We start from the raw sequence: 6,222 nt of genomic DNA, 5'->3' as shown, positions 1-6,222 counted from the left end.
TCTCATAACCCCCCATCACAACTTCCCTCTCCCCCAACCCTTTTCTTTCTTTCCTTTTTAAAGATTTATTTATTAGAGAGAGAGAGTGCAAGTGGGAAGAAGGGCAGAGGGAGAAGGAGAGGATCTCAAGCAGACTCCCCACTGAGTGAGGAGCCCTACTCGGGGCTCAATCCCAGGACCCTGAGACCATGACCTGAGAAGCAATCAAGAGTCTATTGCTTAGGGGCACCTGGGTGGCTCAGTTAGAGAAGCATCTGTCTTTGGTTCAAGTCATGATCCCAGGGTTCTGGGATCAAGCCCCACGTCAGGCTCCCTGCTCAGCGGGGAGCCTGCTTCCCCCCCTCCTCTCTGCTCATGCTCTCTCTCTCTCTCTCAAATAAATAAATACAATCTTAAAAAAAAATCCATTGCTTAACCAACCGAGCCACCCAGTTGCCTCTCCTTCAACCCTTTTCTAAACGTATGCACCCCATTCTAAGTTTCCTCCACCCCATTCTAAGAGACCTCTGGAAGCTGACCAAGAGCACAAACAGATTCTGAGAGAACAGATAGATGATTAGAAACAGGAAAAAGATGCTCAACTTCACAAGTAACCCAGAATCAGTCATTTCAACAACAATAAGAGACCTTGGAAGGATTTACACAGAGGCGAGAAGCTATTGAAATACTTTGAAAATGAATATATCTCTGGTTTGAAATTTTAAGGCAGAATATACTTCTCTGTGAACATCTCAAGATTAGATTTTTTAAATGACAGTATTCTAAGGAGAAAAATATTTTGTTAGTGCAAAAATATCAAGGTTTCAATATTTATGCATTAAAAAAACTGTCGTATCCATCAACTGATGGATGCATAAGCAAACAGTGGTCTACCCATACAATGGAATTCCGTACGATGGAATATTGTTCATCATAAAAGCAAGAAATACTGGGATGCCTGGCTCTTCTGGTTGGAATAGCGTGTGACTCTCAATCTCAGTGTCCTAGGTTCGAGCCTCACATTGGGTGTAGAGATTACTTAAATAAAGAAATAAATACTTGAATATATTTTTAAAAAAGGAATAAAGTACTGACCTATTCTATAATGTGGTTGAACCTTGAAAACACTATGCTAAGTGAAAGAAGACAGTCACAAAAGGCCACATATTATATGATTCCATTTACATAAAAATATCCCGAATAGGAAAATCCATAGAGACAGAAAGTAGATGAGTAGTTGCTTAGGGCCGGTGGTGATGGGAGACTTGGGAAGTGATGACTAAAAGGGGTACGGTCTGCTTTTCGGAGTGATGAAATTCCTTATAAGATTTATTTATTTGTTTTGAGAGAGAGAGAGTGGGGAGGGGCAGAGGGAGAGAATCTTTCAAGCAGACTCCCCACTGAGTAAGGAGCCCAACGTGGGACTCAATCCCACAACCCACAAGACCACAACCTGAGCCGAAACCAAGAGTCAGATGCCTAACTGACTGAGCCACGCAGGCGCCCCTGAAGTGATGAAAAGTTCTAAAATTAAATTATTATGGGGTTCCTAGCTGGCTCAGTCAGTAGAGCTATGGACCCTTGATCTCCAATACATGAGTTCGAGCTCCACACTGGGAGTGGAGTTTACAATGAATGAATGAATGAATGAATGAATGAATGAATATATGTATGTATGTGCTGGTTGAACATCCCTGTGACTATGCTAAAAACCATTGATCCTACTCTATGAAACTTCTTTTGTTTTTTAAAAGATTTTATTTTTTTAAGTAATGTGTATACCCAGTATGGGGCTTGAACTTAAAACACCGAGATCAAGAGTTGCATGCTCTACTGACTGAGCCAGCCAGGCCCCTCCCATGAGCCTTCTTAATAAAATGTGCCAGCAAAAAACAAAAACAAAACAAAAACAAAACATTGACTTACATACTTTAAGTGGGAGGGTTGGATGGTAAGTGAATTGTATCTCAATAAAGCTGTCACCAAAATAAAGCATTGTATACTAGAATACTAAAATATTTAATGTGGACATTGCAATCACTAAAAGGTGCATTTCTTCATGGATTGGGAAAAAAGACTTTTTTAGGATTTTTTTTTTTAATTTAAAAAAATTTGTTTAAAGATTTTATTTGTTTATTAGAGAGAGAGACACAGCTAGCGAGAGAGGGAACACAAGCAGGGGGAGTGAGAGAGGGAGAAGCAGGCCTCCCAGTGAAGCAGGGAGCCTGACACGGGGCTCGATCCCAGGACCCTGGGATCATGCCCTGAGCCAAAGGCAGACGCTTAATGACTGAGCCACCGAGGCACCCCTTTTAGGATTTTATTTTTAAGTAATCTCAACACCCAAGTGGGGCTCAAACTCACAATCCCAAGATCAAGAGCCACACCCTCCTCCAATTGAGCCGGCCGGGTGCTCTGGAAGACGAGACTTTGTAGGTACTAACATTCCTTTATGAGAGAGGAAGCCTGAGAAATATAGAATTTTGGTCTAGAATAATAATTTCAAGCTCCAGATTTGAAAACCACAATTCATTTGTATGATTGTTTTCACTTAAGAAATGTTAACATTTGGGAGGCCTGACTGGCTCAGTTGGTGGAACAGGTGACTCTTGATCTTGGGGTCAAGAGTTCGAGTCCCACCTTGGGTGTGGAGATTAATCAGAATAAAATCTAGGGGTGCCTGGGTGGCTCAGTGGGTTAAGCATCTGCCTTCAACTCAGGTCATGATCTCAGGGTCCTGGGATTGAGCCCCACATGGGGCTCCCTGCTCAGCGAGGAGTCTGCTTCTCCCTCTCCCTCCTCTCCCTCCCACCTCCTGGCTCCTGCATGCACGCACTCTGTCTCTCTCAAATAAAGAAATAAAATCTTTTAAAAAATAACATAAAGTAAAATAAAGGGGTTGCTCTGTGGCTCTGTTGGTTAAGTGTCTGCCTTTGGCTCAGGTCGTGATCCCAGGGTCCTGGGATGGAGCCCTGCATGGGCTTCTCCCTCTGCCCCTCCCCCTGCTCCTGCTTTCTCTCTCTCTCAAATAAATAAAGTCTTTAAAAAAATAAATAAAAAATAAAATATTAAAAAATGCTAAGATTTAGTCAACAGACTTGTAGTTTAGTTCTAGTTATGCTACAGACTAATAGTATGAACTTAGGCAACCCTCAGTCTCTCAAAACCTGTTTCCTCCCTCTCCCGCTCCCCCTGCTTCTGTTCCCTCTCTAGCTGTGTCTCTCTCTGTCAAATAAATAAAAAATCTTAAAAAAAACAACAACACCTGTTTCCTCACCTAGAAAGTGGGGATAGATAAACTGCATCTTTCTTACAGGTTTGTTGGAAGGACCAAATGAGACGTCGGATGAAGACGTACTTGAAGGTATGAATAAAGGTGAGGTATGAGGGGGCACCTCAGGGTCATGAGTTCAAGCCCCACGTTGGGTGTGGATCCTCCAAAAGAAAGATCAAGTGTGAAAATGAAGATGGTACCTTTATTAATTTTATTTATTTTGCCAAAATAAAATCCTTTTTATTTATTTTTAAACCTGTAATTTTTAAAGAATATATATCATTCTTTCTTTAATCATTTTTTATTATGTTCAGTTAGCCAGCATATAGTACATCATAAGCGTTTGTTGTAGTGTTCAACGATTCATTAGTTGAGTATAACACCCAGTGCTCATCCCGACACGTGCCCTCCTTAATACCCATCACCCGGCTACCCCGTCCCCCACACCCCCCTTCTGTAACCCTCAGTTTGGTTAATTTTATTATTGTTAATAACAGCAACTCCACTTATATCAGATTCAGATGGTGACCTGTGGGGACGCCCAGCTGGCTCGGTTGACGGAGGTGTGACTTTTGATCTTGGGGTTGTGAGTTCAAGCCCCACATTGGGTGTAGAGATTACTTAGAAATAAAATCTTTATTTTAAAATTTTTTAAAGATTTATTTATATATTTTAGAGAGGGGGAGGGGCAGAGGAAGAGGGAGAGAAAGTCTTAAGGAGACTCTGTGCTGAGCATGAGTCCGAGGCAGGACCCGATTTCATGACTCCGAGATCCCGATCTGAGCTGAAACCAAGAGTCTGTCGTCCAACTGCGCCACCCAGGCACCCCAGAAATATAATCTCTAAAAAAAAAAAAAAAAAAGATGATGACGTGCTAATATTGTAGACTTGAATCTTTAAATTTGGCATTATATGATGTAAATAACATGTCATATTTTTCATTGGTCATTGGTACCAAATGATATATATTTTTGAGAAAAAAATAGGTAATATGTATAATTATGGACCTTAGATTGGGTTTATTACTTCTTTTATCCTTGTGTGAGCTATTAACCACTCTGGTGAAAGTGGTTTTCTTAAAATCAGGCTGTTTAACTTGATCATCTTTTCAGATGCCAGTTTTGAGTTCCAAACACCTTAATAAATAAGTAAATAAATATTAATAAATATTTGTACAGTATAGAAATTCAGCAGAAAGCAATCTATTTCTAACTCATTGTTTAGGCTGAAACTCATCATGGCTGATGTGGAAAGAGGCAGTCCTAGTTAGAAATTAAAGAATTGGGAAGTAATGATTCCACATTTCTACTTCTGACTCAAATTTTGTCCTAAGTACTTAACATCTACATTCCCAATATGTTCTCATAGTCTGAGAAAGTACCAGAACATTTCATAAAAGGACCGACAACATTTACAGGAGCAGTTGTTTGCTGCACAAAAGTATAACTACATTTGAAATACCCTTAAAGCATTTTAAAAGGATTTGGCTTATTTGTCAAATAAACCTCAAAGTTGAAAAAAAAAAAAGAAAAAGCATCAGGCAATCAGAACAGAGCAAAGTTAGAAGAAGTCACTTCCTTTAACGAACAACAGAAATTAAAATATCTGCCCCTGAAACAATGTTTTCCTTGGGAAGCAAAATTTTGGCTTTTAAAATGGCAACTACTGGGAAAAAAATTTAAAAATAATAACAAATGAAAAGATTTCTGTGGAATTTCCTGAGAAGGGGTGAACTTAAAGTCAATGTCAAGGACTGAACTCAGATCAACGACTTAATCTCTTCGAATTTACTTAGCCCAGGATGTCAAAGTAGCTCCTCCGTATTGAACATGCTGTTCTGGGTTTATACAAGCATCTAGGTTTCATGCCAATCCCGAATTAAATGAGATTATAGGTTGCATTAATCATGATATATATTTGGGGTTCTTGTGATTGCAAGTGATAGAAACCCATCTGCAAATAGGTTTAGGCATAAAAGAAAATGTCTTGCTCTATGTAACTGAAAAATCCAGGGGGTGGCTGTTTCTTCCGGCATGGCTGGATCCAGGTGCCCCAGTGACTGCTTTCATCACACAGGTTTCCTCCTCCAGCAAGCCGCGTTTGCAGCCCTAGGCTGTTCTCATCCCTATACCTGACAATCCCAGCGAAGAGGTATTCCCCCTTCCTTGGCTTCCAAAAGCCCTGGGATGGTATCTCATTGGTTTAAGCCTATCACAGTGGCCAAGGGACAGAACGCACTGATTTACTAGACCTGGGTCACCTTCCGAAGGGTGTGTGTGTGTGCGTATGTGTGTGTGTGTGTCTGTGTGTGTGTGTTACTGGCAATCTTGTCTGCAACACATGGATTTAGGGCGGGGCAGGGATGAGGTGCTGGGCTGGCTTAGTTGGTAAGCATGCAGCCCTTGATCTCAGGGTCGTGAGTTTGAGCCCCATGTTGAGTATAGAGATTACTTAAATAAACTCACAGAATATATATAATGGGGCAGGGAAGATTCTCCATAGGAATATTGAAATACATAGATGTGAGGCAGGCAAAAATGACAGATACCCCACATACACGGCAAAGAACGTAGCACGATGTGGAACTCCCTTTAAATCATATAATCATATTTAATCTGTACAGATTGTGAGGTTGCTATTATTTCTGTTCTCCAAATGAGCTTTTGTTTGGTAATCCTGTCACATGTCAATAGACTTCCTGAATTCCGCAGAACCTTCTCAAAATCAAAGGTAATAAGGAGCAAATAAGGATACCTTTTAATTTTACTGTTCCCTCTACTTTCCGTATTTCAGAGATTCTGGTTTCTCAAAACTTGTGTCTAATTTGCTGTAATAAAATAATATTTCCTGTTACTCAAACTCCCTCTGTTCTACCTGGGAGGGATGAGATTTATGGATTCAGGTAAATGGGATGAAATTGTTTCAAATCACTCTTACTAGAGAAAGGAATTTGTTATAAGTCTCGTTCA

This window comes from Ursus maritimus, assembly GCF_017311325.1.
Source record: "Ursus maritimus isolate PB19 chromosome X unlocalized genomic scaffold, ASM1731132v1 scaffold_X1, whole genome shotgun sequence".
In the NCBI taxonomy this organism is placed as follows: Eukaryota; Metazoa; Chordata; class Mammalia; order Carnivora; family Ursidae; genus Ursus; species Ursus maritimus.
The sequence above is the reverse complement of the archived record's forward strand: the minus strand, read 5'-3'. Positions refer to the sequence as shown.